Source organism: Accipiter gentilis, chromosome 18, assembly GCF_929443795.1.
Source record: "Accipiter gentilis chromosome 18, bAccGen1.1, whole genome shotgun sequence".
NCBI classification, from domain to species: Eukaryota; Metazoa; Chordata; class Aves; order Accipitriformes; family Accipitridae; genus Astur; species Astur gentilis.
Genome location: NC_064897.1, coordinates 28,133,207 through 28,156,072, shown reverse-complemented (window position 1 = coordinate 28,156,072; position 22,866 = coordinate 28,133,207). Strand labels below are relative to the sequence as shown.

The following is a 22,866-nucleotide window of genomic DNA, read 5'->3' as shown; positions in this document are numbered from 1 at the left end:
GCAACATAGTCTGACAGCAGCATCCCAAAGAGTTTAACACTGTTACCCTACACCAAGTTGGGTCAAAATTCAGTAATAACAATGCCAGGGAAGGTCACCACCTATGAAGAGTTTACCACTCAGGGACTGCCCAGGCTCAGCCCTGCTCAATCTCACATATTAACATCACAGGAGGGCATAGTTGCAACAACGTGCCCACTTAAAGGAGCCATATGAACAGAAGTTTTTATTTTTATGCCTGCAACACACACATCTCCAGCCTGCAGCTCCATTCAGTGAGGTTTTGCACCCAGATATACAGCGCGAGCTACTGTGTCTTTGTTCGGCTCTGCAAGAACAACTTATTGGGCTGATGAGCAACCAGGGACAGAATTCAACCCTGAACGTCTGCACAGAAACTCCAGATGACATTTCAGCAGAAACAATGGAGAAGGGATCTGTTATCTAGAAGAGCTGTGATAGATAAAAGCTTTGTTTTCACCAGCTAGGCCACATACAAGTGGCATGGGAATATTTTGTTCCAAAACCAAACCTCTTGCTACGGAGTTAACGGTGCAGCTCCACTGACTGTCAGTGATAAGAGGGTAAAATTTATAAGGGAGAACAAGTCACTAAACATTCAGCACTGTCGCATTTAAGTCTCGGCTATCCTGCCATCCAGAGCAGTGCACAGCACTTGGGCTGAGCCTTGGTGTGCAGACAAAATAAGCCTCCTAGGAACCAGATTTGTGGAGCAAACAAACTTTCAGGACTCTATAACCAACAGCAGTTGGTAAGAAATGCCCCAGACTAGGATGGTGCTTAATCTCCCTGGGGAACCTGAGTCTTCTGTGCTACTTCCAGTCATGACAGCGTAGAGCTATGCAGCACGATGGGAAGCCTGTGCAACAGCAGCCCCAAATAGAGTAGCACAATACCACACAATACTGTAAGAGTATAAAATAATGAATCTTTGCAGTGCTGGAAGGGTTGGTATGGAGGACTAGGGTGGGGGGAAGCACCTCCTTCTGTTTGCCCACCTCCTCCCTCCGTTTCCAGATGGTCAGATTTGGTGGAGGCACAGGGATTTGTCCTGCAAAAGCACTGCCCTGTTGTGGAAGCTGATGAACAAGATGGCACTGGGATCCCATGCTCTTCCCCTACCGCACGGTACTTTACCTCTCCTTCCAACCCCGCCTTGTTCCCTCCTTAGTACCTTTCCCACACAGCTCCCCCAACTCAAGTCTCAGAGCCACACTCGCCCCATACCTTGTAGCGGCTCTCCTCTCCTCTGGCACTTTGCTAGAAAGCAGGAGGCACGTTACCGTCTAAGGGAAGGAAGAGAAGGAGAGCTCAGTCTGCATCTGGCTCCTCCCTGCAGTGACAGTGTGCCACATCAGTAACGGGTCCACGTGTGTGGATGAGGACAGTCAGGAGTGGGCATGAGGGGCAGAGGCATGGAATAGTGTCTGTCACAGGACAGAGTGGGGCATGGACTATCAGCCCCTAATGTTGGAAATATTGGTACACTGCATATTTAAAATGGTGGTGTCAGTTCAAAAGAACCTGCCTTTTGCTGCTGCCTCAGCCCAGGCTGGTTTAACAGCTGAATAAAGGAGGGTACTGTCCCTCAAAAAGTGCAAGTTCTACTCAAATAAGGAAAACAGAAAAGAGCACAGGTCTGGTAAGCTAAATGAGAAACCATAATAAGTCCGTTGAAAAGCATATCTTGAGGAACAAGTAGCTGAAGACATAAAAACATGTAATAAAATTATTTTCAAAGACAACAGAAGCAGGAAGCCTGCCAGAGTGTCTGTAGGGCTGACAGATGATTGAGATGTAAAAAGAGTGCTCAGAGAAGATAAGGATGAAGCACAAAAGCTCAATGAATTCTCTGCATCCATGCATCTTCCATAGGGATGTAAGGAGGTTCCCACACTGGGATTTTCTTTGCAGAGAAGAGCCAGGGGAACTGTCTCAAGCTGAAGAACTGGAAGAAAAGGCTTTAGGACAAATCAGTAAATGAACATGAGGAAATTGAAGGATTCAATCTTGAAATCTTGACTGAAATCTAAACTGAACATGAAATAGTAAAGGCTGAGCAATTAAACCGTGGCATATAATGTAAAGACCTAACCCAGCCTTGGTACTAGGAGAAAAAGCAGCAAATGCAATGCCAGTGTCTGAAAAGCATTTTGAGGGGACGCTAGGGGCAGGAGGTCTAACTTCTATATGCCTGCAACTGGTAGAAACAATAATGAAGAAAAGAATTGCTGGGCATAAGAGGGGAATGACATAGCAATTGCCCCTCACAGAGCTTTTGCAGAAGGAAGTCATACTGCACAAATATGATTGAGTTCTTTGAAGGAGCTGATAAGCATGTGGATATGGGTGATCACTTGATATAGAACTTGCATTTCTAAATCCTTTTTTTATGAAGTCTCTCACTGAAGACTCTCAAAAAACCTCCTAAGCTCTCAAAGAATAAGAGGGAAGGTCCTATAGAGGATTAACAACTGATTAAAAGTTAGGAAACAACTTGAATGAGCTGTTCAATGTATTCATAAGTGATCTGGAAAAAAATGAAGTGACAAAGCTTACTGATGAGAAGAAAAAATATCAGGGTAATACAAATTAAATCTGATCACAAAGACTTGCAGATGGTTTTCAAAATACTGTTGAAATGCAAGATGAGTGTCAGCGCAAAGTAATGGACATGGGAATGAACAATTGTAACTATATGAACACAGCAATGAACTTAAAATTAGCAATTTTCACTCAGGGAAGATACCTCTGAGTTGCTGTGGATAGTTCTATCAAAGTGTCAGCTCAGTGGAAGTCAAAAAGGAAGGTTAGGGAATGTCAGGAAAACAATGGAGAACAAAACAGAAGGCAACATCATGTCACTGTACAAATCCCTGGGGCAACTGTTTGAATATTTGTAACTTGCATACAGCAACTAGTTCTCATCTCTGTGTCTCAATAATGGAGACAGTAGCATTAGAAATAGTACAGAGAAAGTAATTAAGGATGACCAAAGGAATGGAAAGTTTCTGAACAAGGAAACCAAATTAAACAGACTAGGATCCTTCACCCTACAAAAAACATTGACAGAGGGATAAATGCAAAAGCAATGTAGAAAATAATGGGAATCATGGAAAAGGCAAACAGGAAATTTTTACCCATCATTTCTCATAACGTAAGTACTAGGAGCTCATTCTCAAAAGTCTCAGTATCTGGGAGGCCCTAGTGAAAGCAGCTTTGCCATGTACTTGCCCTGTTCTTAATTTCCTTCCCTTCCCCAAACTGCAGTTCCTGGGCACAGCATCATGGGCAGCGTGGAACTGTAAGCTGACCCAATTTATCCTTTCTTATGAGGCTTGGTACTTCATGAAAACCACCAAAACATGCTAGTCTAAGACAATCAGTCCAGCAGCAGGCAGTGGCAGTCCCCCCACACACCACCCTTCGGGGAGGCAATAATCTCCCTGGAATACCTGTTAGTTAAAACAGAGGTGGGCTGTAAACTCAAACCAGTGAGGGGCAGAAACAATGAGAATTCCCTCTGAAGAGGATAATCCCCAATGTATTTTGCTGAAAAAATATACAGGTGTGGAAAGCAGGGTGCCATAAGAGTACAGCAGCTAGCTCTTGTCATGTTGTGAAAAGTTTTACATGTGGCTGTCACTGTACACATCAGGAATATAAACTTCTGTACAGGCAGGTGGGACACCAATCCTCACAGTCTTGCTGGTTTTAAGCTATGTTCATTCTCATGTTCTATGAATGGCCCGACAGATTACGTTATGTTACACATTAGAACGACCTATTTTCTCTGTTTCTACCATGATGTGATCTAATGGCCCCCCAGCAAGAACGCTGCTGTGAGCTGTCACTCGTGCTTGCTGCCTGACAATGTCACAAAACACTGTTTGGATTCCTGTTATGTGTCCAGAACTATTTCATGATAATATTAAATCTATGTAATGTCAAGCCATAAAAACCATGGCTTTCTGTACCATAAACAAAACATTCAATAGCGGCAAGCCCTCAACAACGAGAAAGGATAGGAAATAGGATAGGATAGGACATAACTCTCTTTTCTTTCTTTTCCATTTCTATACACTCCTCCCCTGTCATAGTTACGGTAGCATGTTAACCTCTTCACCATGTGGAATGCATGGATCACAGCTATGTTGAGAAATATGAAGAAACATCCAGATACTTCAGCCATAAATAACAGAAACAAACCTTATGGGAAGCGCAGTAGACTCCATGCTTCCATGTTTTAGCCAATCTCTATTAGACAACTGGATAAAGCTCAACCCAAGCAGACAGGTTATTCCATAACGACCTGCTGCAGACTTCTTATGTCATCATCTACTGCCGGCACAATCCAGATGGGATAGCTGAACCATGTCTATGACACAGTCTGGGAAGACTTGGATTTAAAAAGCTTGGTGCAGTTAAACTTACACCTGCCTTTATACTTAGGTGAATGACCCAAAATAGATGTGTCTGCAAACATGTCTGAAAACTGCCTAAGAATACATTGTCTCACAAAAATTTTAGTAATTTCTTGCTGTGGAATTTTCAAGAGAAAAAAAATTTTCCAAGGCATTTTATTCACTTTAACTTCTATCTGGGAAGCATGGGAGCAGCCAGAAAGAAAAGGAAACAAAAGGGAAAAGAAAAAAGGGAAGAAAAGGAAAAAAGGTTATTTCCAATAAAACATCTAAATCAAATATTTTGCCTACTCTGAATTGTTTGGGTTGAGAATATATGAAAGATTAAGTGGCTAGGTTTTTGTCCTGCGTGTAAACTACTTCCCCATGTTCTTAATTAGTTTGCCTCCTATAAGTAACATTGCCAACAAGGGGAACAGAAGTCAAAGTGTGGAAACAAGGGAGATTTCAATTGCTATATTTTGTTGTAAGTAATAACTCATCATCTGTGGATTCAGGAGCATCAGGGCTGTAAATCCACATAAAGCTGAATGTTATGAATGGAAGCTGTCTTGTCTTTCCCGATGTCCCATCTATTCCTGTCCCCACATTCAGATATGCTCCACACACAGCAATTCATCCTCTCTCGCCGCTTTGCTTTCTGCAAACAGCTGCTCAGGCTGTCCACAGTGACAGGTCATTAGTGGGCAGTTATTTTTTTCAGGACTGAGCGCACAGGAGTGGCAGTGCTATAAAAGCTTCTCTGCAGAGCCCCATGAACTGATCTGGGCAGAGCTCTGTCCCAATTTGCTGTGCTTCCTGTTCGCAGATTGTCTTGAAAGCTCTGCACCTTGTTGCTCACCTGCAGCGGTCCTGTTTGATCATGTCCTAGGATTTTCAAACAGCTCAGTCAACAGCATCAGCTGCATAGCTATTGCTATTCTGCTGCTGGTCTTGTCACCATCGCCCTCATAAACCGCATTCAGTTTAGCTGGTATGACTACACCTACTGTGCTTGCACAAGTGGTACAATTATTTCAATTAAAGGTGTGAAGCCATGTCTCTTACAGGAATAAGCTTTAACTGTAAGAGTACTGTTCTAATTTGACAGTTGTGCATGCACGAGGAGAGTGTACAACTTTAACTGCCTGGTACCATCAATGTAGCACCATTTATTGCAAGAAGATGTGGCTTTAATCCTGAACAACAGTGTTAATTTGCTATTTGATTCATGCAACCCTTCCCATCTTTCTACTAATTCATCTCCAAAGATACCTGCCACCATTCCAGCTGATGAGCATCTCTGCACTTTTGAGAGATTTTTCTTTGGGAATATATTGCTATGATCCTCTAGTTTCTTATTCTAAAGGAGTACTGGCAAACTTAATGATATTAAATATTTTCTTCAAATGTCTCCAAACCTGCTAACTTTCTCTTCTACATTCCCCACCCCATAACTCCGGATTACTGAATTATTAGTGTCTCACTAGCAACTTTTTGCATCTAATCAGTTAGGTTCTCTACTTTCTGCATTTGCAGGGTGATTACAAGTGACATCCCAGACTATCATCTTGACAGCAATTACAAGATCACAAGAACTGACTGGATTAGCAGAGGAGGAAGGAGCAGATTACAACAAAGAAAGGGAAGTTTTAACCTCTTTTCCTTTACTACCAAACAATTCTCCTGGATTTCCATAGATTTCCTTTAACTGTTGCATTGCTGCCCAAGAGTCCAGACAGAAGCAACTGCCTTACAGCTTCTGTGTTGCCAGCTATAGCGAGGACACATAGCCAAAGCATGCCTGCTGTGTTGTGCAGTGTTCTGCATCAGAGGTTTTGAGCTTGGGCCCATGAACTACTTTTTAAGGATCGGCAGATGAGATGAAAGAAGATCCACCTTACTGTCAAGGAAGTCTCTGTTCACCACATAACAATTTGTGCCTTCACTAGGAAGCCTGGATGAATCTGCAAGTCCAGAGAAGGTTGGAGACCACAGGAAAAGATGAACAGAATATACCCCTCATAACAGCACTTTTTCCAAGCCTGTCCTACATTTATCTCACCTAAGAGCTAAAGAGGGCTAGTTACTCAGGTCAAGAAACCATGGATCCTGCAGCCTGACCTCTGCTCCGAAGCCTTACCCCAGCAGGACTAGTTTCTGATCACCCTCAGCACTGAGACAGATCTAAGAAACCTTCCTCCTCCTTTCTGCTTTCTTAGGAGCCAACATCACCTCTTTCAGAGACTCTTAAGAGTTAATCAATTGATCTCCACCATCACATATGAACTATACGAAGTTACACCAGCAGCAAATTTGGCACATCTGACTTTATAATACATTGGGCTAATTCTTTACAGTGTTCAAATCCAAAAACCAGCCAGGTGAAGACAGAGAGAGAAGCGCTGCTACTGATAGAAAAAGGAGCCTTTTCCCAGTCTTTACAATTTGTTTATTATCATTCCTTCTGGACACTAACAAGTAGCAAAATAAGTCCTAGAGGCTGTTGCAACAGTACCCTGTGAGTCCCTGAAAGATAAACATGACAAAAATACAGGAGTCAGACATCTAGGCCATTATGTCAGTAGCTAATTTTGTCTTCGCATTATTAGAACTTGAACTACAGATAAACTAAGCAGGGGCTGCATGCCTATCAAGCCAAAATCAACATGGGCTGCATGAGCTGCTGATTTTCTTCTTTGCTGCATGTAAGCAGTAGAGGGAGAAAGGAGGTGAGAGAAAGAAAGAGACTCTTCTTCAGTGATTTGAATCCAATGCGGGAGCGTTCAACAAAACATTCCTTCCCAGGATTTAAATTCTCCCTTTGGTGAGCACCTAGTGACTCAGTGGGATTTGCTAAGCTTCCATTTGAAGCTAGAGAAAAGTAATCTCACTCACTATTTCTTCCCCCTCCCTGTGCTACACCCCTCTAATCATGATAAATGTATCTAAACATGCCTGATTAAGCCAGACAGACAATGTGCCCCTAATCTGAACTGATCAGGGCTCTGGAGCTGCCAAAGTGAACCTGCTGTCTCTCTATCAGACAGAGCAATAAGGGGTCGGTAATGCAGCTCCATTAAACTGCTTCCCACAGAATCAATTTTCCCTGACTGCTCCTAAAGAGCAGACACTTGAGGAATGCCGCCTGATGGGAAGTTGCTTCGAACAGTCTCTTTTGGCACAATTGTCAAGCAGCTCCTTCTCAAGCCCTCCAGACAAACAACTAAAGTATGAAAAATGTAGCCACTTCCTCCTATGTTACTTTTAAAAAAATCTCCTCATGCCTTATCTAGCTAACTGCCTCTCAATTTTTCTCATCTTTTCTTGATGAGCTTCAGCGCTGGCTGATATGTGTTGCACTGCAAGTGTGTGGTTATCAGAATAACAATCCTGTTCCCACCATGCATGTGCATATGTATGCAAGGGATCTGCTTTTGTGTACAGGTGAAGACTGCACTTTGTGGAGTCACAGAACTCAAGGCTGTGACAGACCGCTATATCAATATACCATATCAATATATCAACATACCATGTGCATTTAGCATATTTGCACTAATATTGGAAATTCATTGTAAGATAGACGGATATAGGTCAGGATAAGTGCAAGAATGTACACCTCTGTATTTGTTCTGGAAGCTATCCGTGCGTACATACATCTGCTTTCATGCAGGTGTAGCCCTCTATGATCTTTATCCTCTAAGATCTACCCATAGTAAAAACTGCAGTCGAGAGGGATCAAGGGTCATCAGACCCTGTTTGGGCTCTGTGAAATCCTGGGAATACTTATCCTAAAACTGGTCTTTGGTATAATTACAAGTACCTTCAAAGCCTCTGTGAATCACACCAGCTGTGAACAGCTCCAGGGAATCATTCTGCTAGCAGCAAGTTGGATGGAGAATTCTACTTCACTGACCATACAAAAGACTGGGATGAGGAGTGATGTTATATTTCAGACATGTTTCCTATCAGGCAGGACTTTCCAAAAGTCACTTCCAAAGCAAAGGAGTCAAAACAGAATCAAGAATCTGGTACTATGAGATTTCATTAAAAACAAGCAACAGATCACAGACAGTAAAACCCACCTACAATTACATCCAGATTCTCCAAGGTGCTTTCCTTGTATTTGGGTATCTAAATACGGGAAAGAATACTCAAGATTCATTACCTCCAGTTCTGACTGTCAGAGAGAGATTTCCAAAAAAATGTACAGTATCCAACACGCCGTTCTGTAAATCTGAACTCTTGTACTGTAACTAAGAGCCGAGCAATTCCGGTGTTCATGCAGGTCTGCATATGAATACACACTGGATGTGCAAGTGAATGGTAAATTCCCTTTGTCTATGCGTGATCATGCATTTCACAATGTGAAATGGGAATCTAGAAAAAAAATCTATAAATATTTGTGCTAAAGTAGGAGTAAGTTCACCTTATGTCTTTGGTTCATTTCCACTGCAGTTAAGAAACTCCTTTTTTCATATATAAAAGATGAAGAATGCAACAGAAGGCTATCATTTCTTTATTTCTGGGCATAGCACAGCCTAGGGAATTTATTACATTAAGGCATTAATCCAATCTGGTAAAAATAGTTTTTAATCTTATATTGGACTCTACTGTATAGCAATATATTTGAGTGGGATATGTGAACAAAATGGTAGGAAAATCTGCTAGTGTATACTGCTGGGTATATAATATTACATTTCAAATCAGCTACTGCATGTTTCTTTGATCAGGCTGATAAAATTGTGTGTAAAATGGGAAGAAGAGCAAGATCAGTGATGAAACTGCTATTTTCCTCGGTATTTTTTGTGTAAGACTAATCTTGGCAGCACAGATAATTGTGCAAAATATGGAACTCTAGTACTAAAATTACATTGTGTGCCAACTGATATGATTTTACACAAAAATGGAACTACAGTTAGCTCAGTAAGAAAAAGCAACGTTTCTTTGTCCTTTTAACCATCATCTATTTTTGTACAAAATCGCATCTGACTGCACAAATTGTGGGTTTTTTTACTGAAAAGTTTGCCTCACCTCTTTTCCCTTATATGTTTTTTCCTCTCCTCTGGTGTTTTTATGAAAGAATGAAATATAGATGTCTAGTTCAACATACATTTAGCTGTGATAACCTAAACATAAACATAGGAAATCTGATAATTAGGTTCTCAGAGCCCTCTTATCTTGGACATATTATACATAATTTCAGCTCAGAGCCACCTTTGTTCTGAGAAGAAGATCTGATACACTTAATATACAAAGCTTCACATTTAAGTAAGGACAGAGAAATTGAAATGCTACTAGCGGTATCTGCCATGTGGTATAATGAGCACTGCTGTGATACCTTCATTGCATAATGTCACCACTTGCATATTTACGTTCCGAGCCTCTGTGTTTTATTAACTATGTTTTTTCTGCTTAATGGATCTTCACAGCTCAACTTCCATTTAAAACACAGAACCCCTTTTACAAGGCCTAAGCGCTACAAAACAGCCTTTCTAGAAATTAAAGTCAGCCCATGTGCATCTGCATTTGGGAATGCTTCTGAAAGGGTTTTAAAAGCAATCAATTACAATAATTCATACATTTAAAGATGCAACTCCAACAGCCAATCCAACTTTTCTTCTCATTATAAGGTAAATGTGAATGCCAGCTTGTTACTATTCCTGGGGTTTGTCTCTGCACAGCAATCGTACCATTTTAAGTAGAAGTGTGGAACATATTTCATGTTTGTCTATGCATTTTTTAGTTCATTTGGATTATGATACCTTTGAAATTAAAGTGCAGCAGCAGTTCCTGAATGATTTAACATGTAGACATTTTTACTCTGAAGTAGGAACAACTCGTTCTTGTTTATCTTAATCCAAAATTGAGTTGTATCAAATTGGAATAGGTTCTCATCATCTGGAATAAAAATACCCAGGTCATACCCTGATGTAGGAATATCAGTTACTAATGTGAACACTAAGACTTAATAAAACACATAACGTTCCTTAGGTAGATCAAGCCTAACATCCCACGTTTCCCGTTGGCACAGCGTGGGCACCTTTGTGGCAATGAGGGTACCTGGAACCTCATCGTATAACCCCTGTACACCCTGCAAAAATAATCACGGTCCCACTTCAGTGAGCAAGTGATCGACTGCTCCTCTGCAGCAGGGAACCACACAGCCTTCAGACTATTCAATAGATTGCATGTGGCAAAAAGGGAACACTGCGCAAAGGGTGTGAATGAGTCATTCGACATTTCAGGTTGACTGAAGTCATTCTGCTACATTTATTTCTAATCTTGATGTGCTATCCACATTTGCAAGTTAAGCAGGACGGGAAGAAAGAGATTTAAATTATTTGCTACAATACACACGTGGAACACAGCAGACTCTGCATGTGTGTGAGAATGTGGGATTACATGCATGACTGGGTGAACGCAGCATCACGTGAAGTGCCTTTTCTACCCTCATACAGGAGCAGGCATTCTGCACGCAAGCCTGAACGCATCTGAGCAAAAGTATGTTTGCACGTGTATCTCTAGGGATCTGATTATAAATGAAAGATGTTCATTTGCAGTATGCCTGGATGGAGGAACAGAGGTCCCACGAGCATACTTCAGGTGACGTGTGTGTTGTGTTTTCTTTGGCAAATACAAATCTGAGCAACTGTGAATGAGCTGGGCTGTGTACACTTGGAGGGTAGGTACGTGTGTTGTGTGCATGTAGGTGACAAGGAGCATGCATGAGCATGAGCAGGGGTCAGTTGAAGCTGGAATTTATACATTAGTCAAACATCATCAGCACTGAACCACCTACTAAAGATTTCCATGGGAAGAATACATGGTAACCTCTTAAAGTATGATCTGGCCTAACACTATGCTCCATCACTCCTGGCCATGCTTCCAGTTTAAAGCGCAGGTTTGCAGAGAGTCTCACTTCTTATAGCTCACCTCGAAGTCTGTTTGATCCATGCATATTTAGCAACTTTAAGCATTAAGCCATTCTAAAGTACATGCTCATCTCTGAGGCTTAGAGGCCTCAGTTCAAGCACTTGAGTTTGAAACTCTGGGAGAAGACATCGACTTAGCTCTCATTTAAGAAAAAAATAGCTATCAGTATGGAGACAAAGATCCTGGTGAAATGCCTCACAGGAAATATTTTCTGAGGGTGAAGAGGCAAACATAAGATACTACTGAGTTACTTTAGGCTATGTCACAAGGACTCAGTGCTTTAAACTGAAGATGGAGAATCTCACTGTGAACATGGACTTGGTGGGCCACACACAAACTAATTCTTGAGGAGATGAAGTATCAGTTGGGTGGGGCAAGCAGAGCTCTGGTATCTTGCCTCAAGCTAAAACCAGTCAGGTTTGGTTTTGCACAGAGCTAATAACGTGTTTGCAATGAGAGCAACAGACTGGCAGCATGATGCATAGGTAAAGGGCACTGCCAACATCTGCGTTATTATTTTTATTTTTCTGGTAGTCCAAATTATTGTGTCCTTTAAATTATTAAGATTTGCGTACTGCATAAAGCACTGCAGATCCTCCCCCTGCCTCTGTTCTGCAAGTTATTGATACGACACTTAATTAACCTTGGTGACCGAATATAGGATGGACATTGTCTTTCTCAGTTTCAGCCATTTTTGCTCAGTGCCACAGTTTGCATATAAACCACTGAATGGTGGTACTTAAATCTCCAAGTAAAATTGCTTTAATGGAAGCAAAAGTGCACATTCATGATGTTTGTATTCATATGAAGTTTCATATGCTTCATTATCTGAAAGCCTAAACATTGGGCCTAGTCTACACAGATTCTGTCCTATTAAATAAAAAAGTGAGTGCAATCCTTGTGCAAAAAGTTTAGAAAAAATACATCCTTATATTTTTTTGGGTGGCAACTGCAGGCATTTTACCGCAATTGCAACTTACCCACTGTGCTTGTATTGGCTTTGTACGAAGATAAAAAGGAATGAGATCAAATCCAATTTTTATTGGTGAGTCCACTCCAAGGCACACTTATTGAGGTAAATAAAGGTCTAGCAGCCATTGGAGCTGGTGATGAAATGACGGGAGACTCCATACAAAAGGACTCTGTATAACCCATGAGGGTCTTGAGTAGCAGTGGGAACTCTGGATGTGCTAGGATACCATAGCATAGGTAATCAGGGAAGAAGCACAACATGATCTGCAACAGCTACAAACCACTTCACAGATCCCCTGAGAACTGGCTTTGGTCCCACCAGCTCACTTAACCATGAGAGCACAATCATTTTACCTTGAATTTGTTCTCAGGCTGAGAAATGGGTGTGTACTCATTTAAAGAAGCCAGCTGTTGCATTCAACATTACATTATGGTTTATGAGGGGAGGACAACACGCTACTTCTTCCTCAACACAATAAAACATCATGTACAGTTGTTCCTACAGTTATGCTCCAGAATACACTGTGCTAATGGCAGTGTTGTTGCCCAAGAATCACCTCATGAAAAAGAGTTGAAAGCAAAAGGAAAAATAATTGAGGAATTGATATCATATTGACAGTTGGTTGGATTGGTTATTGCGTTTTTAGGTTATATCTCTTTTCCTTACCCTTTCACCACCTTTCCTATTCATAAGGCAAACTGAAGCAAATGGTATCCTTCCATATGGTGCAACTTAACAAAAACCAATGGGTCAGAGCTGTTTATAGAATCATACAATATTTAGATTAAAAGGGATCTGTGGAGATCATCCAGTTCAAGCCCCTGCTCACAGCAGGGTTAACTTTGAAATTATACAAGATGGGAATGTAACCTGATTTTTCTACAGTGACTACTCTAATGGAACACCAGTCTCATTCAGGCAATGATATAAATTATGTGCACATCTAGATCAAAGACATACGGAATATCAGCTAGGTAGAAGATCTGCATCAAATGATTTGAGATTTCCACTCAATATGCATTCATAAAATGATATTGACTTCAGTGCTAGACTCCAATTATACAACTGCATATTATCAAAACACACTAAAATGAGGCTAGCATTACAATCATTTCCTGACTTCTGTGTACTTAAACCCCTCATTATGTAACTTTAAAAAAATGATTATTCATAGATAGAATTCAGAAAACAAGGCAATAAAGGAAAGAAAGAGAAAATTCCAGAAGGGAAAAAAAATTACTTGGCTAGGCACCGTGGAAAATGCTATGTGTCATGTACCTCATACAGCCTTCAAGAAGGTGCTCCTCTTCTACATAACTTAGAAAGTCTGCAGAAGAAAGTTTTGAGAGCTGCAAACCGTAGGAACCGTGCAGCTCTCACCCTTCAAGATGCATCGTGAATGTGGTAAGGGCTCTGCTGTGAGAAACCTGCCAGTGGCAAGAATTACTCGTCACAAGACTTAAACAAGGCCTGTGCACTGCTACAAAGAGCTTTAACCCCTCAAAATAGGGACTGGGGTGATTACTTCTATGATGAATGGGGTGAATTTTACCCAAATTGAATACATCCAAAACCATTATCAACAGTGCAATTCTGCTTCCATATGAAAACCCAAAACCCTATGATGCTCACTGCACTTCCATTTTCTATTCCATTCTCTACCAGTTTCTTCTATCTACTTTACTTGCTATCAGATTTAAGAAACTGCAATGTTCAGATTCATTACTATTGCATATCTTGCTATATTTGATTATGCTAGGCTGACTCTTTTGTCTTGAAGATGAGCCTTGCTTTTTAGTTTATCTTTACAAAAATAGTTATATTTAATAAAGTAATCTTTGTAAAAGAAACTAATCCCCAAACATCCCCAAAGCATTCACTGATTTTGGGATACTGTTTTCTTGGTTGCTCTGTCTGAAAGTAGTTGGACTTTGCTCATCTCTGCAGCTGGTCAAGGGAGAAAATAGATGCTCAGCCCTTCCAAAGCTCAAGTCGATTAGGCATCTGAGATTGCATAGCAGAAGTTGATGCATTCAAACCCACCCCTCTAAAATGTAATGCCAGGATTGTTTAGACTGAACAGAAGAACAACATTTCAAAAGAACATCCTGCTCAAAAGCTAATAACCATTTCAAATAAAAAAGTAAAATTAAACACACCAAATAGAAACTGTTCAAACCAGCAGTAATTCATTAAGAAAGTAACCACTGTTCACCCCGAGAGATTCCCAATGCATTTCACAAATCATGAATTAAATTCAGATTCACTTTGTATTTCTGGTGTCCCAATAGGCTTCATCAGAGGGGGATGCAGCAGTGCTGGGCAGGGGCCACACGCTGCTGTAGTTTCTCCCTGGTGTGTTTGAAAGGATTACAGCTGCTTCTTCGGCTTTTTTTGCTAAAACTATCCAGCACTTTAATTAAGCAGCCCTATTATAGGCTCTTTTTTTGCAGCAGCCTCACTGAGAATAACACTTCTCTGGACACCTCTGGTATAGGTTAGCTGAGCTGGTAAGCCTGAATGTTAAAATATGATGACTGTGTCCTTTGACCTCAGCTTTACCCTGGAGGGTACCTCCAGTTTGGCTGCTGTTTTCCCTGACTCTATATCTATCCCTTCACCGAACAATGAAATCCATCCTCCAGTGCTTTTCAGCAGTGCGCAGCGGGTTAGGAGCAGAAGCAACGACTGCCCAATTAAGGATAATTGATGACCACAGGCAATCATCCTACAGTTGCAGGTCTCACATGCAAGAAATGTGCTAGGGCATATCATTCAGTATTGACTCAGGGGAAAGGGTTTGATTCTCTCCGAGTCACTAACACCATCTCCTGAAGTGGTGAGAGTTTCCTTAGAAATTTCCTCTAAATTACCAGATGAAATCACAAAGCGCTTAGAAGACTCAAAGTAGTGGCTACAAGTGTGCTACCATTCCCAGTGTCTCTATAAGTTATGGTATACAAAGAACGGTAAAAGCTCTTTAGCTGGCTGTGGAGAGGAAAGGAATCCTTCAGTTGAGAGCAGTACCCCGATGATTTATTACAGTGAGACAGTAATAATACAGGTAAAAGCAGGTGTGGGGAGCTTTGAGGTACTCCAAAGAGATAGAAATCAAGCCAGAAAAAGGAACTCTTAATCTGGAGTACCAACAGCTACCTGAAGAACCATCCTGAAATGACTGCCCTGGTACAACACCACTGGGAGAGCTCCTCATTCAAACAAGGCCTTCATCTTTCCTCCCTTCTACTTCCCACTCTTTATTTACTCTCTTTAGCTCTCTTTAGAATGAGAGAGTGCTGAGGCCTGGGTTTTCTTCTGCTATGACTTTGCCTGCACCTCAAGAACTGATGTGTTTAGCTGGGTTTTTTGTTTGTTTTGTTGTTGTTGTTGTTATTTTTAATCAAGACAGCTACTGCATAGTAAATTCCCAGTGGCATTATCACCTTGATGTAGCTGTTTTTACCTTCCAGGCAGGTGTATTGTGTTGACCACAGCTAGCCTCATTGCAATAAAATCACCTGTGCTTTCTCCTCCCTGAGATTCCACAATGAGGAATATGCCTGAAGTAAACCACTTAAATATTAAAGCACTGCTTGTTTTTGGCAATGAAGACATAACCTCTGTCAGTGCAGAGCATCCAGTGTCAACAGTGTCTGAAAGTCAGTTGAAGAACTTATCTGAAGGAACTAATTAATAATAAAGCTCAGAATGCTTAAAGAGCTGACCCTCAGAAGCCCTGGAGATTTAAGAAATATTTCTAAACCCATTCTGCAGTTGCAGTTTCTAAGCCCATTCTGCAGCTGCAGTTGTTAATGAATGATTAATTTCTACAGACATCATCTTGTGGTTGCTTCAACCCCATTTCCCACAGTGACCTCAACAGTCAAGGGGAGCAAATCAGAACAGTGTTGAAGAACAGTTAAAAAAATAAAAGTAAAATTAATTAGTATATAGTATGGAGGTACTTATCATGACTGTTTACTCACAGCTTATCTCAGTTTTGCATTTAAAATAAGGATTTCGTGGTTTTGCTATGTATGAGAAGCACGGTGTACATTAAGAATTACAGCACTAACTGTAAGGGCACATAATGAATTTCCTGAGAAGTTACAAGTAAACCTATTAGCTAATTTAGTAAGTTAAATTATTCTTAAATATGGGTTGTCTAAGAAACTCAGTACTTTGGGTTTGATCTTTTGTTTGTTTCTATAGCCTCAATACTGGATTGATTAATCCAGATGTTTACACTACTTAAAGATCACAAAAACCTTGCATTGACAACATATGAAGATTTTTCCAAGATTTTTTTTTTACCTCTGTGATAGTTCTTATAAAAAAATTTCTCTTCAAAAAACCCCTGGTGTTTAATTTATTCCTCCAGACGATGCTACAAATGGAGCTTTCAAGATACTTGAGCTGCCCACAGCTAGAATGGCCCTTTCAAAATATTCATCACTTCACACCGGGATTCTCAGTAGACAGCAGAGCCTCCACCATCTTTCAACAGGGACACTTGGCTTCACTTCTGCTGGAAACAGAGGGAAGCAGCTGCTGCTCTGAATGATGAAACTCTTAACTGTGAGCAGCAGTATCAGCCCCACTGAGAACTGCCTTGTGATGTCATGGGAAAGGAAAAATATTTTCCTGAACATCATTTAAAGCTAATCTGACAACGCAAACATTCAGAGGCTTTGATTATTGAATGGGCTCATTACCGCAAAAGGAGAAGAGAGCATTAAACCATTTAGACCTGTAGTACAGGTGTAATTACTTGGGATATAGGAGACAGCAATATATGCTATATCAAGTCAGTAGGCAAAGGATGCAGGTGCCGTACATGGCCTCTGCTGAAGGTAATGACATGATTATGACAACGCCTATATAATTTTCAGCGATGTAATATTGCATGCCTATTCATCCCCTTCTACTAAGAACGTCGAAGTACTTGATGACTTCAATGAATTAAGATTCACCTTCTGCTCAAGATGGGAAAGTATTTTCAGACTAGATTCAGTTCTCTTTGACAGTAGAGTAAATAGGGATAATTTTTGTTTGCTTTGATGGATTTAATCTCAGAGATCTGTTACACTATTAGAATTACCAAGAAAGGAGAATCCAAGCACATAATGGTTCAATGATGGCATTATTTCTGTCAGTGTAATGGAAATACAGCTTGAAACTTGATAATACAACTTGAAACTGTAAACTAATCATTCTGTTAGAGTTAGAAAGTGTTTGTTCCATCCCCACGTAGAGCTCTGCATACTTGGTTGATAGAGGGTTTGGTTACATTTCTCAGGATCATTATGTTTTGACCCCTGTTTGGGTAGCATACTGGACGTGACAGACGAATAGTCTGATCTGGTACAGCAAATGCCATGCACGAATAGACAGAATGCCTCCAATACCCTATCTTTATATGCTATATACTTCTGCATGAAAAACAATTACCAGGGCACGTTCATGCACAGAGACAATTTTAGAAGTTTGTCCACATCCTAAGATAAACCCTGTTTAGATGGCAGGGTTATGGAGTGTTTCTGCTGTGCCAGAAATCAGCTGTACCTTGGAGAGGCTACAACCTGGAAACATGATATTATTTATGTAGCTAGTTTTTAAAAAATAAAAAAGGAATGCCAGAGCTCTGAGAGTTAAAGTTTGTACTCTAAGGATTACTGGTGGATTTGTCATGATGAGATAAAAAAAAATTGGGGAACTAGAAAGGGAAGTCTAGAAAACATAAGGCATACAGTGCCTCAGGGGAAAAAAAATGCATGTAATTAGTACTGTATACTGCTCTGAAAAGATAAAGCCATGTGTAAAAAAGGTTAGAGTCAGGGAGGGGGAGGAATGGTGGATCCTGGAGCTCCAAGAGAGGGAAAAAAGAGTTTCATCATGTATTGGTGCATACTGTTCATTTAGGCATTCGAGTAATTTTCTTTCGTCTTGTAATATTTCGCAGTACTGACCTGTGATCTTAGTGCTAGGATAATGTGTTCGTTCTTAGCAAGCTTATTCCTCAAAGGTTAGTCTCCCCTGCTTAGATGTTATTTAAATGGTACTTTAGCATGGTTCTCTAATCAGCAGAACAATTAAAAAAAATTTACGGCTACAGGAAGAACTCAGGCCCTTCCAAGATCACTTTACAGCAACTATGCTTCAGAGATAGTGTTCTGGGCTAAAGCCAAAGTAAAAGAAAGATGCCCTTTCTCTCATCCAGATTATCCAGCTGGGTAAGTCTGACATCTGTGGGACAGTAGTGACCAAACATCAGAAGCATTTGAGCAACGCATCAACCCACTAGAATCCCACTATCATGGGAATCAGTTTGTACCTTGAACCATGAAGACCACAGTACCTACACTTGTTTGCCTAGCTAATATCACTACTAATTCTACTCATGTTTGTGCAAGTCTCTCTCTCCACCCCCTCCTTTAAAAAAGTGCTTATTTGAAATGGTACTTAAAATTAAACCGTCACGACAAAATGCCGAAACAAGGCAGCCTTGTCTAGTGATGAAGAAAGAAGATCAAGAATCCAATTTCCAAGCCCAGCTCAGCTAGATTCGCCCTGCATCCCTGGGCAAGTCACTTCACCTCTCTGTATTATAGGACACATCTAAAAAGTACAGTGTAGCCATACATGGAGATATTTAAATGGAATGGGATACCGAAAGCCATAAAGCTGCCTTCTCAGGAGCCCAGTTAATTTTTGGATTGTTAAGCCAGTATGCCTTCAGTGCTTTTGTCATCTCAATGCCATTACATTCGTGTACATGGGCCTCATTATAGTTCTAAAGTGAGAGCATTCATACTCACCTGTCTTAAGGGCAAATGGGCAAAATGCCCATCAAAGGCAAAAATGTGTGTAGACATTAAGATGAAAGGCTTATAGAGGGAAGAAAAAGTTACTGCCATATAACCCCTGATGGTAATATACTTTGCTGCTGCCCAAACGTACAAAGAATGGTGGAAAACTAAGCTGAAAAGACTAAGAAGTCTCCTTCAAGGGAGCTGCAAAACAAAGATTTTTGAAAGGTATCAAGGGATTTATGGATACCATTTGCCCTCACTGGAATGTGGCTTGCCGCCAGCCCTGAGCTTCAGATCAAGTGCGTGACAATCATTATATTGTGTATAGCAATTTGAGGAACTGAAAGAAGACAGAATGGCTTAGTTCCTCTTAAACCAAAACCAGACTCTGGAGAGAAGGGAGAAAGACAAAGGAAGATAGGGCCTTATTATATTGTAAAAACTAAAGAAACTAAAATGAGCCCCAAAGACATAGGCATATTAAGTGTTGATAGCAATACTTCATTACTGGTAAAACATATGTCATTTTCTCAGCCACAGCGGGTAGGCCCTTCTGACTAATATCAGAGACTGAACTTGCCAGTGAGTGTATTTTATGGTATATGTCTTATAGCTCTACTAAGAGGAGAATTTCAAGTGAAAATACTGTTAAGGGAAGAAACATAGTGAAGGGAATGAAGATCATTTTCATTATGTCAAGCAGTAAAAATAAACCAAAAGAGACTGCCTGAAGCAGTAGCTCCAGACCTGTGGCTTAATAGCAACCTCTTGCCTGCCAAACTTTCAGATGTTGCTTGTGGCCACAGAGAGCTGCTGTCAAGCTGCAAATTGATGGGGAGGGCAAAGTATAACATTGTACAGAGGACATTACCTCCTCGCTGCTGTTGCCCTTGAATCAGCAAAAATGGAGGGCACTGGTGTATGGTTGCAAGAGTAGAAGTTAAGGGGGGGGGGGGGAGGGAGAAATTCTGTGTGATTAGGTAAAGGAAGACAAAGTTTGAAGAGAAAAGTGATGTCTTTTATTAAAGTAATGCTATAACTTACAAAAACCAGACAAGCTTGCAGACACACTAATACCTTCTGCAAACTAATGTAAGAAGGTATAAGAGATCAGGACAGACAGCTAACCTGAGCAGCAGAGCCCTGGTTCTCTGGGAGTTGTACAAAATTATATCTTGTGAAAGACCAGTTTTTGTTTTGCCCAGGCAGATTCCTCAGTCTTAATAATTTTAGGAGATGAGCAGGGAAGGGAGTGGTAGAGATGAAAACAACTTCAAAATCCAGACAACAAAACTAAGATAAGTTTAGATGTGTACATTTCACATTGCCTATCCATCCGTCTCTAGGTTATTCTGCTTTCTTGATAAAAATGGGAATAACACACAGCACTATTATGTATTTAATCTCTTATCTGTGGGATTGCGAAGTTCGGATGCAAGAAAGAAACAGAAATAAATGTCACTAGATAGGAAGGTAAGGGGAATTGCTTCACTGGGACACCAACAGCATTTTTTCACCAAGTCACTACTAAGGGAACATATTTTCTCCATATCTTTGCCACAACTCATTTCACCATCACATCATAGCAAGGGTTTCTGTCCTATTCAGAAACCATGGAGCAGAGGCTAAAGCAGGGGCATCTCTCTTCTTCCACTTAGAAGTGGATGACTGGCATTGCTAGCTGCATCAGCTACAGTCTTCCATGCCAAAACAGAGCTGGTGGGCAACTCTTTCTCATCCTGAAACCCAGCTCCTCCTGCCATGCCTGTTTACTAAAAACTCAGTCATTATAAAATCTTTCTTCTCCAGACAAATATAAATGTGACAGCTTCTCCTCCTGCTGCTGCTGAAGAGAGTTTAGACTATTATTTTTTTCTAAGAAAATTTTGTGCTGATAGGGTGCTACTAAATCATGTATTGGAGACCGGTGTCCTTTGGCTCACACGTTAACTACAAGACAAGTATTACAAACTTTCTCTATGCCCACAAACACACATGAAACACACACAGATCTCGCCATATAGCTCTATAGCACTCTGTTGTAAAGAAATATCTTGTGACAATACTGCATATTACGCTTACAATGCATCAAAAAGCTTTACAAGAACATTATAAAGCAATTGAGGAGAAATCACATTCATGCCTGGCCCCTCAAGACCCCACCACATTCCACAGGAGCCACCAAAAGGAGGGTCAACAATGCCAGATCTACAGTTGCTAGAAGCATTTTTCTTTCTAGGCATCTTGCCCCATTTGGTATGATGACACTGGGTGTCTCAGAGACACAATAGTCTGATCTCTGTCAGAGCAACCTTAAAGTTTCTGGGAAATCTGGATATCTCTTTGCTTTGTGCTTCTGACTGAAAAAAAAAAGGAAGTAATTCCCCATTTATTATTCTCTTTGCTCTGTTCCAATAAATACCCTCCTTCTGAGCACAACCCTGGTCCCCCATTGACAAGGAGGAAAACTTGATGCACGTGCAGTGGAAATGAAAACACACTATATCTTGAGCCTTGCAGCTAAGACCTTACTTGTTTAACTCTGCAGAAAACATGATGCCAATTTAGCCAACGCATCTACACTTAAAACTTCATAGTGAAAGAAGCAAGCAGCTGAGCAGATCTGTACCTTTGAGGCAGGTGGTTGCACTCTGCTGTTTCAGGATCTGTGTTGAGACAAAGCAGTGGGGAATGGCACGAGTCTCATAACAAGATAAATAACTTGCCTCCTGTCTTCAGTGCAAGTGCTTAGCAAGGGCCGAAGTCTGTGGAGCCATGCGGACACGCGAGTCTTCACCACGGCATCTTCGCCTCTCCCTCATGAAGCGCAGCCAATCAAGCCAGCAGAGCACAAACCGCAAACCACGCAGGAGCTCACAGGCACGGTAGCTTACCGAGCTGGGTGTGGGACTCAGCTTAGTGTGGTTTTATTCTCCTACTGCAAGGGTTACAGCTGCTGTTACAGAGCAGTTTCTCTGAATGCTACAGGTGTTTGCTGCTCCAGCTGCCTGTCATGTGCTGGGGCACCCCATTACTTGCTTAATGCTCAATTATTTAATGTATCGGTCTGGAAAGCACTGGCCCCTTTGGACACAAGTAGCGATCCCCAGGAGCAAGCCATCAAAGGTCTCCTAAAACGTGCCCTCTTCTCTAATATGGGGTGACAGTGGTGTTCATAAGCTATCAGCATTTGAACTTGTGGAGCACCTCTCCTGCCACAAATCCCGTCTGATGCAACATAGTCCATGGGCGCATACACATAGTGCACCCACATGTGAAGCTATGCTTGTATCTCTGTAAGCAAATACAGGCAAATACAAAGACCGTCTTGTGCCTGTGTGGGCACGGGCCAAGAGGGAGTTGGTATAAGAAAGAGTCCAGTATTTCATCAGATTCTGTGATTAGTGTGAACCAGGGGGCTGTCTTCATGCTGTGAGAAAAGAGGTATGAAAATCTGATTCTTATAAGAGCACAGAAGAGGCACATTTGCTTATTTAGTTGTTGCATCAGTTTGGTCACTAGCAGGGGTGGATCGTGGGAGGCTGGTGGCCTGGACAGAGCGACTGTGATCTACCCAAAGCAGTGATCATTTGTCTGGCGCTATGGCTCTTTCAGGTGGCAAAATATGTACGGACCCCATAAATGCCATAAAAACAAAACTGTAATTAAGGCTTTCTCCTCAGGTGAGCAAAGGCTGAAAAGATACTGCTGGGTTACGGCA

General features: G+C 41.1%; 1 protein-coding gene across 2 annotated transcripts in view; it reads right to left on the bottom strand.

Moving 5' to 3' along the window:
- The window catches only part of GRAP2 (GRB2 related adaptor protein 2), a 40,690-nt gene extending 18,806 nt beyond the window's left edge, over positions 1–21,884 (bottom strand). Inside the window, exon 1 of one of the 2 annotated variants that reach the window (XM_049821736.1) lies at positions 21,775–21,884. The gene's annotated coding sequence lies outside the window, so the exon portion shown is untranslated. Of the gene's footprint in view, positions 1–1,248; positions 1,334–21,774 lie in introns of those variants that run through there. The other variant, XM_049821737.1, reaches the window with a different exon arrangement.
- Between the last annotated feature and the right edge of the window lie 982 nt (positions 21,885–22,866).